The sequence below is a fragment of the Hetaerina americana genome, unplaced genomic scaffold (assembly GCF_022747635.1).
Source record: "Hetaerina americana unplaced genomic scaffold, ioHetAmer1.1.p SCAF_11, whole genome shotgun sequence".
Taxonomy (NCBI): domain Eukaryota; kingdom Metazoa; phylum Arthropoda; class Insecta; order Odonata; family Calopterygidae; genus Hetaerina; species Hetaerina americana.
The window spans coordinates 21,295,578-21,307,895 of NW_027286181.1; the positions used below are offsets into that span (position 1 = coordinate 21,295,578).

The 12,318-nt window shown below is 36.5% G+C and overlaps 1 long non-coding RNA gene across 1 annotated transcript in view; it reads right to left on the bottom strand.

The window, feature by feature from the left end:
* Window positions 1–7,569: 7,569 nt before the first annotated feature.
* Window positions 7,570–12,318, bottom strand: part of LOC139700868 (uncharacterized) — a 398,093-nt gene continuing 393,344 nt past the window's right edge. Inside the window, exon 3 of the long non-coding RNA XR_011703898.1 lies at window positions 7,570–7,676. This is a non-coding gene — a long non-coding RNA (uncharacterized lncRNA). The remainder of the gene's footprint in view (window positions 7,677–12,318) is intronic.

Consider the following 12,318-nt stretch of genomic DNA (forward strand, 5'->3'; position numbering starts at 1 on the left):
GGACTAATAACGCCTACATTTCTAAGCCACATCTAACTAGATAAATCTATCTATCAAAAAGCATCTATTCATTATATTACTTCAGCAATGATGTCTCAGAAATTGAATTTGGAGTGATTCTTGCATGCCTGATTGAATTTTGCCCATATTATCTTATCTTGTAGTTTCACTATGCCCCTTACATGCGTCAGACTAAAAGTTAAACCTTAGTCGGCATTTTTATAAGAAATGTGCGGTAGCTGCATGGTCACTGCAGTAAGAAATAGCTAAATTTACAACCAGGGTATCATTTAAGGTGGTATTGCCTGTATCTCTTCCTACAGCAATCATCTTTGGTGATAGCAGGTATGCTTTGGCAAGCATTGTCTTTCTTTGACATGCCCCTTCAGTTGCAGAATTATAGATTTCAGCAAATGTTTTCCAAGTTTAATAGTGACGGACGGAACCTGCCATACCAAACTACAATAATCATGCTTTAATCCAACATATTTTATCCTTCTCTTCATATCGTCAGAAATTCTTATAATTTTTCTACTCCTGCCTCAATCGCTGTATTTAATTGAGACAAATTAAAGATATTTTTACATTTCAAAAGTATGAAACGATGTCTATTAAATTATAAAATCGAGTACACAAGGCCAGATATATTTTTTAAAAATATACCTACCGGCATATTAATTTTACTTCGACTCCATTATTAGTCAGTGTATATGTTTATTCATTATTTATTTCACTAATTGTGTATGTGAAGACACGGGAGGCAACTTGCTAAAACAATGTTGGGTGGATATAACAGCCTTATGAATACCACTACCTCTCAGTATTTAGTACACCCCCTTTTTATGCCTTCATCGGATTTCTCTTAGCTATGTCATCTGTTTCGTAGCAATAGTAGAGATATCAATTTCCGTTTATCCGAGGCTCAAAGTATAATCGTTTGTGATAGATATCATGTCTCCTTCATCATACACTCACCCTGAGCAGTAAGGAGCCACTCGATGGGTATAGTTGAGAAAATAGCTTTCTATGAATAATAAAAATCTATATCTTTCTAAATAATAAAATCTCTCCCTTTGTTGTACTGACGCGAAGAACACTCGTTTTTAAAGTTATTTCCGAATTATATTTTCGGACTGTAAAGCATGGTGGAACATTCATTCATAATATCTACGCAATTCATCTACGGAAGAATGGAGCGAATAATGGAGTGATTCTTGAGGCAAAGACCAATTTGGATTTGGGATATAGGTACGGGGATAAGGGAAGCACTTAAGCTTTTAAGCTTCTTACAGTTGGGAGGAGATGAAAACGACCAAACTCTCCATCACAGTCGAGGATTCGGCGAAAAAATTAGGTAATGTCGACTAAAACGTCATGATTTCCATTCTTAATGTCAATAGTGGAGGAAATTATAAAAGAAGCATGGGTATAGTTAAATATTGGAACAAATGTAGGTTGAGAATTCATATAATTACTTCGATTTTCAGATGATTAAGCATTGGTTAAAACAGCTAACCTAGGGCTTACTTATAATTGCCAAACGCATTGCAGAATAAATTCGGTAGATATGGTGAGGTACATTTTCTTAGAATAACGTAAAGGTAATCAGATTTTAAAGGCAAGAGGTAGGCTAGAACGAATATTTAATTTGGGGCTAATAAACTGATACAGGTAGAGTAGTTCACCTATTTAGGAAGTGTGTTGGAGAAGATTAGGAGTATTAGGGATATAAAAAGAAGAAATACGTTGATTAGGAAGCGTTTAAAACGGTGGATGTGAATGCCAGGCGCCTTAAATAATACCGTAAGGAAATAATGTGTGACAACTTCAATGTGGAGCTTATTTTTGTACGGCTAGTAAATTTGGTTGTTAAAACAAGATGATAATCGTAAATTGAAGGCTTTTGAAATTCAAGTGTGGAGAAGGATGGAAAAGTAAAATTGAAGATTAGGAAAACAAGCGAAGAGATGCTAGGTATGTTGAGGGAGAAAGGAAAATTGCTGGGAGCAATCTAAGAAAAAAAGGAAATGGGGAAAAAGATTATTTTGGTTCGCATTGGAATATTGAAGACTTTGATACAGAGGATAGAAAGTTAGGTCTGCGAAGCAAGGGTGAATAAGGATAGGCAGGTTGGAGACAATCTACGATAGCCTACCATACATAAGTACTCGTACATGGTACCAGGTGTGGCATATGAAGCATGCTGCAGAATCATTGTGAAGAAAAAAATGACCGCAAATAAAACTGTTATTCAGAAATATAGGAGACTTTTATAGTTATAAGGAGTTAGATAGGAGTTAGAAAAAAATCGAAATTTTATCTTTGTTTTTCAAATTTTAAAACTACGTAAACGACGAAGTAAGTCAAGTATAATAATATAAATATTAGGAATGAAAGCAGTAGAACATGCTAAACACTACAAAAGATCGTGATTTTACCATTTTAAGATGATACATCCTGTGTACTTGAACACTTCGTGTGTGGAAATATTGCGAGAATAGCATACAGGAGTTTGAAGTAAGAATTTCACGTCAATCGGGAATAGAAAACTAATCCAGAGGACGCCGATGGAAGAAGACAGATTATGCTTTGTTGAACGTGGAAGGTTCTTAGTTTTTCAATCTATAATTTTTAATGAGTCCAAACTTGCTTTAAGCGCCTTAGTAAAATTCAGCAGGTCTTGGGAAGTAATTTAGAGGAAACGGAAGTTGAGCGCCGTCGGAGGAGATGCAAAACTTTGAGAGCCTAGCCCACCGCTTTCTATTAATAAAATGAGGGCATATTGTTTTCTCCCACCTTTCTCGTTCTCAGATTAACATTGCCAACTCGTAGTGTAAAGGACATGAGATGGTTGCTGATGATTCCACAATGAACAGTGTTCCCTCCCTACTCAGTTGTGTGGTTTCAGAACTCATGGAAGTCATCTGCTGTCATGTCAAGTGGAGAAGGTTGTGCTCACTACCAGACCAAATCAACCCGTAAAAGATGACTAAAATTATTAACATTTCTCTCAAAAAGTAGGGAGCATTTTATTAATATAACCTTACTTCCAGGTGTTACTCATTGTCACCAAGGTATCAGTATCACTTTAATTACAGGTATTCACAGGTATCGCAGTGTATATATAGGAAGTAACATTACACCTAATTGTAACCAATATATTCGAATGGTTTAAATACAAATAATAATTCCTTTTGACGAATCTGAGGAAATTTAATAAAGCGTTGTAAGGTTTAATATATATTAAAACTTCCCCGAATTTTTCACAACGGTTGAGTTTTGTAGATTTTATTTTCTTTAGTCCGAATTAAATATTAAAATTATACATTGTATCACTAAATTTGGCTGGTTTTGGCATGCTAATTGCATTATTTTCCAAGAGTAAGATGTTTCAAATATTTAAAAATTTGAATATATTTTCTTCTATTTGATAACTTTGACTGACATGCTACTTGTTCGGTGATAATTTTGTGCTTTTAAGGTGATAAGATCATTTTAATTTTCTTAGCTTTACAATGAAGCAATAGTTTCTGCATGTCAATGCCAAGAGCAGTCTCTTTACACAGTAAACGCATCTGCATTGTGTTACTTTAAATGCCTCCGTTAAGTTTATGTAAATTATGATAGAAAGCGATTGAAATTTTTTCATAATATACTTGGACTATGCATGTCTCGCCAAATGCAGTTACCATTACTCCATTTTCGTATTTATTTACCAAATTATCAGGGTAGAAGTCCAGGGACTTTAAAAAACTTCCCACAAAAAACTAGAATGCTCTTCAATGTTTTAGCTTGGAAATCATGCACTAAAAATCATATTTAAGAGTCGAATTTATTTCAAATTTGGAAAGTCACAAAAATAAATTTTAGACCACCCCATTCGAAATCTAAATCAATATAATTACGAGGATACGCCATTTTTATGGGAAAAAATAGCTAATGGCAATGTAAACCCTTGGTAAAAATTGCTTTATTGTTAAATTTGAATTATATCACGCTCGAGTGACGAAAAGTGATTTCAATATTCAACAAAAGAATGCCCTAGTGAAACTGATCCTACAATGGAAATTTTTCACATTTTTTCTAGCAAACTGTGAACTACGATAATTTTCACGTATTATCATTGTTATTCTTCTGTTTAAGGTTGGTATTGGATGGACAAACACTGAAAACTGCTACATTTCTTTGTTTCGTCCAAGAAGACAACCTGACACCCCACACTAAAATAAACCCTTCTTAATTTCCGCATACTTTCTTCTTCCTTTCATTCCGTCAAACATTCTTATCCCTTTCCTCTCCCTATCCAGCCAACCTAGAGTTTTCCACTCCGCAGCATATCAGAGTTCTTAACATCCCAGCCCCAATTAAAATGCTCTGCATCCATCTTTCCTGCCTCCTTGCATGTCTTCCAACAGCCATGACTCCTCTCCCACCATAACTATTGACTATTCTTTTGTTTTCATTTCCGACCAGAAATAAAATTACTATTTTTATGATTTATTCTTTTTTGCAAATGGTGATTTAAGAAAATTTTTTCGTCTTCCATTGCCGTGCGTCTCCATGGTAATTAATATTACTTTCATTTCACCGGTTCAAGCAAGACAAAATCTTAATGAGCGCTAAACAATTGAGATAAAGGCTCTATAGACTTGCAGTCAAATGAGAGCATTAATTCCTTAATAATTTTTCCTCAAATAACCTCAATTGTACTTGAAAATAAATCCTCGGATGCATTAAGGCGAGCCCTATTCTTGCCGGCATGATTTTATGAATCACTCATTAGAATTTCTGTCTGGGAAGTTGATTCTTCTTTTTTATCAACCAAGTAAGGCTAATCATCTGTTACATTTCTTACCTCAAGAGAATCATTTGTAGTAGAAGTAATGCTTAATTTTCATTAGGTTCTATTTCCCTTAAAATGAGTTTGCCTCTCGTCTTAATTACATTCTATTCCTCCTAAATGTTCTCCTTTAAGTTTTCCTTCCATTCCACTTCGAATAAATTGATTGAGTCTAAGGCCTGTTTTTTTATTTTTACTTTTTTTGTATTGTATGATAATGAATATCAAATTTCTCTAATTAAGGCATTTGTATCTAATGATATCGTAAGATTTTAATGAAGCAGAAAGCAGCATTCTAGCAGTAGGATATAAAATTTATATAAATTAAACGACCGACGATACCTGTATTTTGACCATGAAAAATGTTGAAAGATGCCTAAATAAAATAAAAAATAAATCTTACGGATTTATTTATCAATGAAAATAATAATATTTTTCAGTAGTCTGCCGTTTAGAGTACGTTTTTGGATGAAAAGCGACTGAATATTGCTACAATTCTTAGCCTTTTCTAACCAAACAAAATTAGACATAATTACAATAAACCCATCTTCAATTCCGCATACTTCTTTCCTCCTTTAATTCCGTCCAAAATTTGCATATCCTTATACTCCCTATTCTTTGTTTGCCTAACGTCCTCCCTTCAATCGCAGTCTTCAAGATCCCGTTGTCAATCAAAACGCTCTGCATCCAACTTTTCTGCCTCCTACTCATTCCCCTACCTCACGCTTGCCCCATGCTATCAACCTCTTTCCCTCAACCCCTGACTAGATTTGAGGATGGAAATTTAGGATTTAAAGCTGGGTAAAAAGAAGGTAGGACGAAGAAAAGAATAGGCAGACTGGAATTTTGGCAGGTAGTTGGTATGTGGACCTGAAGAGTGAATTACTGAAATATGTATTACGGAGTTTAAAGGGTATTTCTTGCCATGTTAGCTAAGGCATAGGATAACTTAATTAAGTAGTGCCAGGGTTAGTTAAAGACATACTCTATACTGAGGGTCTACCGCTGATAATGAACTTCATTCAAATATCCAGAGAGAGGGAAAGAATATCTAATGTTTCCATACGTCGATATGAATCTCCACTCATATTGAGGGAAGACTCCGATCCTATCTCTTGAAAGGGGTAGATTTGGGCACTGGCGTTATAATCCCTCTTGTGCTCAGGGACGCTTGGGAGATGGGATTGTGAAGGGTGGGTAGGGTGTTACCTTCTCCACTCCTTTACTCCCTGATACTATTGCGGTCGACCCCTCCCCGTAACCCCGTGTTCGTACTCCCCCCCGTCCCGTCCACATATCCCCCTCAAACCCTGACCAGACCCCTCCGGTCTCCACGCTATTTGCAACAATCTCTCTCCCGCTTTAGGTGCGGCAGACCCCAAGAGCCGATTGCCCGGAACAGATTGCACGCTGTCAAGAAGGGAAAGGGACGCGCGCGCAGTATCCCATTTGTCTGACTATGCGATCAAATTCCATCCTCCGCTAGGCGGAGAGAGTGGGTGAGGATGGTGCAGAGGAATCCTTCCTGCACACAAATCCATCCTCCATCCACTTTCTCCCGTCTTTCTCCCACCACCCCTCTTCCTATATTACATATATCTCTGCTCAGGTTTGTCGTTACCTTCTCAGTTATTTATTACAGTCCCCTCCTCGGTGGTAAAATCTCTTCGCGTGGGATTATGTAGCCAAAAATGACTGTCGAAAAAATCTAAATGGAAACGGAAATTTATGTTATTATTATTATCTATAAAAAAATGAAAACCCCTATAGCCGTAATAAGTTAGCACCACTCGCCCTGCAATGAAAGCAACATTTTTTTGTTGTGGTGGTTTGTGGGAAAAGAGATTCTACGATAGTGACCAACCACAACCTCTCAACCATTAAACCCTGCTGTAGTAGTGCGCGGGAATTTTACTTCCTCACCGGTGACCAACTGAAGACCCAAACACTTAAAACCAATTGGGATCATTCACAGGGTTTAAGGGACAGCATTAAGGATACCTGGGGAACAAATAAACACTATCCGTGAATATTTACAGGGATAAATTCCGCGCCAGAGACAACCACAGAGCTGACACACCCACAAGCACTCAGGAAAAAAAACACTCGCGCATTCAGAGTGAGTCTCACTACTGGGAGATTATTACTCAAATTGAGCAAAGTTAGCAAAAAACAGGGAAATATGAGAGTGTGCGTCGGATATACGTTTTTCAGCTACAATGTAGCCCTCCTCAGCAAACTGAAGGAAAAAAGGACTTGCAACAAAAGGTTGTAATTATTATTATTAAAATGGTTCGGTAACTTCGAGGTAGTTGAGGCAAGTTGTTAGGTGTACACTAGAGGCTATCGAGACATTGGTGTAGAAAATATTGAAGAAAATACAATGGACAGAATAAAGAACAAACGATCAAGTTTCAGGCATGTCAGGGTAATAGATAATTTTCAAGGGGTACATTCGAAGAAGGCAGAACAGAAAATTTAATTGGACTCATTGACACACGATAGTTGATCGAAAGTCATAATTGAAGGAAACGTGGAGGCGAAGAATACATAGGAAGGTCTAGAGTTTGAACTACGAAAAGTAGGCAATAGGAATTCTACTTTCCATCACAAAATTCAATAAGGCATTGAGTATGTACTTCAACATATTTGGCTTAAAGTATTAAGACTCTTACGCCGTTTCTTGCTCGAATTACATCTTGCTGTCTTGTACTTACGTGGGTCTAATTGTGGATCCCGCTTACAACTTGGAAGTTGACTTGGTCAGTCCCAAACATTGCAATTTTGATCGCAGGCATTGAGGTTGCTGATCTACTTGTATCTAAGTTTCACTAGTCTGCAAAAAAGAGAAATTATATATAAGCGATAACATAGAGATAAATATAAATACCACCAATCTTGAATCAAGATCGAAACGTTTGATATTAAAACCCGATGTTTTAATTATTTTTCCTTCAGAACTTTATTAAGATTAGAGGACAAGAAATAAGGTAGGAATGAAGAGAAGCTAAATTCTCCACCACTCAAATATCTTCTCGGAAACATTAACAACCGGCCCAGGGGCAAAATGTCTTCCATGCTCATCATTCCTCCTTTCCAAACAGGAATCACCAATTCTATTCCATTCCGCTCGGTATTCACTTTTGACTCCAGAAATGTAATATACCAACTGTGGTATCACTCCATCGACATAGGGCAATGAAACACACTCTACTTTGCGTCAAAAATCACCACAAATCCTTCAACACTTCCCCTAACAATTCCTTAGCAGTTCAAAAACACGCCTTCCTCCATATTGGTTCTTTCAATGACTGTTTTATTGTTACAATTATCACTTCTCTCGTCACTTCAAACACACCACTAAAGCTTAAAATCCTTCGAGCCGCGTGACATTGGCTCCTGGGTGCATCCTCTAATCCGGGCCTGAAAATGACTCGCCAGGAAGCACCCTCCATCTTCCCGTCAACTACCCCTCCTTACAATCACCCTTGGATCCTCCCTCTCTCCTCCATTCTTACTATCCCTGTCCTCCCCTCCTACCCGTCACCCGCACCATCAGCCTCCTACTTACGTCAATAAATGTGGTTAGATGAAAATACCAAAATTATATCTCCGTTTTATGGGGGTGGTTTCAACGCTCCGCCTTTTTTTGTCCATGCTTATATTTATCTTTAGTGAACATACTGTGATAGAGGGAAGAACATAAGGTAAACAAGGAGGGAGTAGAAATAGGATGGAAATTTTGTACAAAATAAATAGAGGAAAGAAGTATGCGGAATCGAGGAGGGGTTTATTGTAGTGTCGGATTGTCGGGATGTATTTTATTAGGAGAAACAAGTCAGTGTATTTTAGTGCCATTGTACAGGTCTTGGTCCTCTCAAAAATACATAAACCGGTAGATTACCAGTGATTATCACTCACGAAGTTTAAGTATTGGTTAAAGTTTATACAGGAAACAATAAATTAACGTTTATGGAAAAATATGACACATCCGCAGTCCAAATCCTGAACAATACATACACATTGATCGGAAGTTCCAGGTCCCTTTACAGTCATTCATTTCGGTACATCTACATAAAAACTCCTCGATCTACCAAAACAAGGTGAGGTAGGAAGTGCAAACGCTAGGTGGTATGGTTAAGGGATAAGGGAGAATTAGGGAGAGGAAGAGAAAATGGAAAAGATATTCATTAGCAAACCTCAAATGATTATTTATATGCATGGTGGTGGAAGACTTAGTTCAAAACAAGTGGAAATTTCACTTCAAAAAATAGCCTTTTGTGATGAGGAAACGGACGTAACGCAAATGAACCACAACCATTTACACAATAGACCTCCCCCAAACTGATACACACCATGCAAAACTGGAAAGTAAGAAGGGGGAAGTTCCATTCCAACACCTTAAGTTACAAGTAAAAAATGTAAAACTAGGTGTTAATGTGCAAATAGTTAATATGTATTTGGTTTTTGACACACACACGAATACACAAATTAACATATTTTATGGCTAAGCGTGATTGTACAAGACCAAAGATATCAGAAATAATTGTTATCACGCCTGAATAGATAACACTCTAAGATTTAGCCATCAGTTCAAATCAAAACAACCTTTGGAAGAACCCTTGCCCACGACCTTTGAGGGGACAAATGGAAGACAGAATAGTTCTGCTAAATATGTTGTATTTTCATGAAATAATTAACACAGTGTACTCGTCCACTGAATTTTGTGGACGAATGCAGTGTTTCTTATTTCATGAACGTGAAATTCCACATATTTTAGCCTAAAGCGATCGAATTATAACATGTGTCCTGTAAAAATGGAAGACTTATTATTTCACCAAATTTTACGCTACGAACTACTAATTAATTATATCATTTTTAAACTTTTGTTGAATTATTCATTATTAATACTATGCAAAGCTAAACAGACTGTCTCTAATTGCTATACATTACTTATTAACTATGAATTTGTTTTAAGAACATTTTTACCATGCCATAGAATTTTAAGTTCTCCGTTACTAATTTTATTAAATGAAGGCAACTTTATGAACAGATATAAGCGTCGGTAAATACCTCAATGAATGCGAAATGTTACTGTGAGTGATTTACTTGTTCGGTAGTCTCAATTGCCCCTGTAACGATACATTTCCTCAACGTGGTAATCTCATTGAAAGAGAGTTTTCCGCCATTTCACGTTTGGTGCCATCCTCTTCTATGGCTGTGTACGTAGTTCGTGTAAGTCGACATCTTGTGTTTGATCGCTACGGGAACTTGCCTTTTTACCGCTGTTTACTTCAGGTTAGGACGTTCATCCGTCCTCCCTTCCTGAAAGTGCACTGGTGGAATGAGTTGAGTTTAAGACTGATGATGCTTTAAAGAGCAGTTGAATCCAGCTGTTTCCCGAAATGTTCCCGTAGCTTAAAACTTTACCCATAATATAGCTCTTTCCAGATTAGTGTATGCACTCCTTGAGACAATTTAAAGGTCGACAGACGAATTCCTTTACTACTCCAAAGTTGTACATATAAGCTTCTAAAGATTTCTATACGCTGTTTAACTTACCTTCTTAGTTTCACCTCAAGGAAAAAAATCCTTGCGTGAAATTAAAAGTGTACCATTGCATAGTTTGGCGAAGTAATACATTTTTTCTTGAATGTTTACGCATGAAAAAAATAACCACGAGTGTTTAAGTAAAAAGGTCACTATTTTCGATACATAGTTTCCTATTTATTCTGATATTAAATTCAAGGAGCTATACTATTTTTTCATATAAAAGTGTTTGTACACTTTAATATTCGCGTTTAATTACAATTTTAAAAGACTAATGAGAACGAAAATCCTTGATAAAACACCTGGGAACGTAAAACGTTTGCTTTGAGCTATGCCACATTATTAGTTGGAATTTAAATATTTGTGGAGGGCAGCGAAATTACATTTAGCCTATCCATAATGTATCATTCATATAATATATTTTACTCATATCCCGTGTATCAGTTTTATACCTTACCCATTTAAAAAACGTAATGAAAGACTGTTACATTAGAGTGTGCCGTCCTCTTCTCATATTTTCAAATTAATAATCGACAAGCAGCATTAACATTGGTGTAATTTCAATTACCATTGAACAGAAAACTTCATTAATAGCCTTAATCACATGAGTTTTTGATGAACGATAAAATGTTATTATTATTTTGTAATGAATTATTTAAGGTAGGTTTTGGAGCGATACAGGCTGAGCAACGATACATTTGTTTTGGCTCTCTCAACGAAACATTCCGGCACCCGGTATGACAATAAGCCCTTTCTCTATTTAAAATACTCCCAACCTCTCTTTATTTTACCTCCCCCCCTTATTACCATCTATGACTCGCTGAAAGAATATTCTCCCTTCTTATATCACGGTCTTAAAGACTGCTGGCGACTAGTGGGTATGTTCTGCCACCACTTTTCCTACCTTAATTTATGTGCGAAGTTCACAAGTCATAGAAATAAGTACACATTTTCTTTGCCTCAACCAAACAAGACAAAATCTGCCATCCAACATTACAGTAAGCTCTTCTTACATTCTACACACTTCCTCCCTTTCTAATCCGTCCAACATGCCAATCCTACTCCAACCCCTGCCTTGCCTAACGTTCTTCCCTCTATCACATTCTTCTATATTAAATCTCCAATCAAGAAACTCCGTATTAACATTTCCTGCTTCCTTTGAATTCCTTGTAATAATCCTCCACCCTTCCCCACCCTGCCTATTACTTCTCCGCTTTTGTTTCTTTCCACCCACTTTACCTTTTCATCCTTTATCATTTACATTTAAAAAAACTACAGTCTACGCCGATCATTTTGGTTCAACGACCATGTATCCCCGCCGTACTAAAATACGCTCAATGTCAACATTTTAAAGAAACCTTTTCTTAAAATCCTTACATAACGACTTCGTCATCGACGCTTTCCTTATGAAAGCTTCTTTGGAAGTTCAATGTCTGACTGGCAAATTCAAGAGGCTTGATCATTCACAGAAATAATCTAATTTATTTATTCTACACTGAATTTCCTTCCTAACTCTCGCAATTCCTATGTCTTTCTTTACCATTAAAATATTAAAACGACAATAATGAACTTCAATTAAAAAAATAATTTTCATGAATTATAGCTAAAATAGAAAATGCCTGTATTTAAAAATGTTTTAGCCCCCTGTGAAAACGTATTAGGTGTATCTATTTTGAAGCAGAAAATAGGAAAAAAGACTCTAAATACCTAATGCATTGGGTTATAATGACATACATAGTTTTTTAATGCATTTTTTCTCTCATGCGATGTGAGAAATATGTGAATTTTTGAATTATTGAATTTCACACTCGCGTTAGTTTCAGATCGTTACACCCTACTGCTTGAGATCTGTCATTTCATGCGATAAATTTTCAGGAAGTTGCTTGGTTAAAACCGCATTTCCCTTCTTCCCCGTTGCACACCCCAAT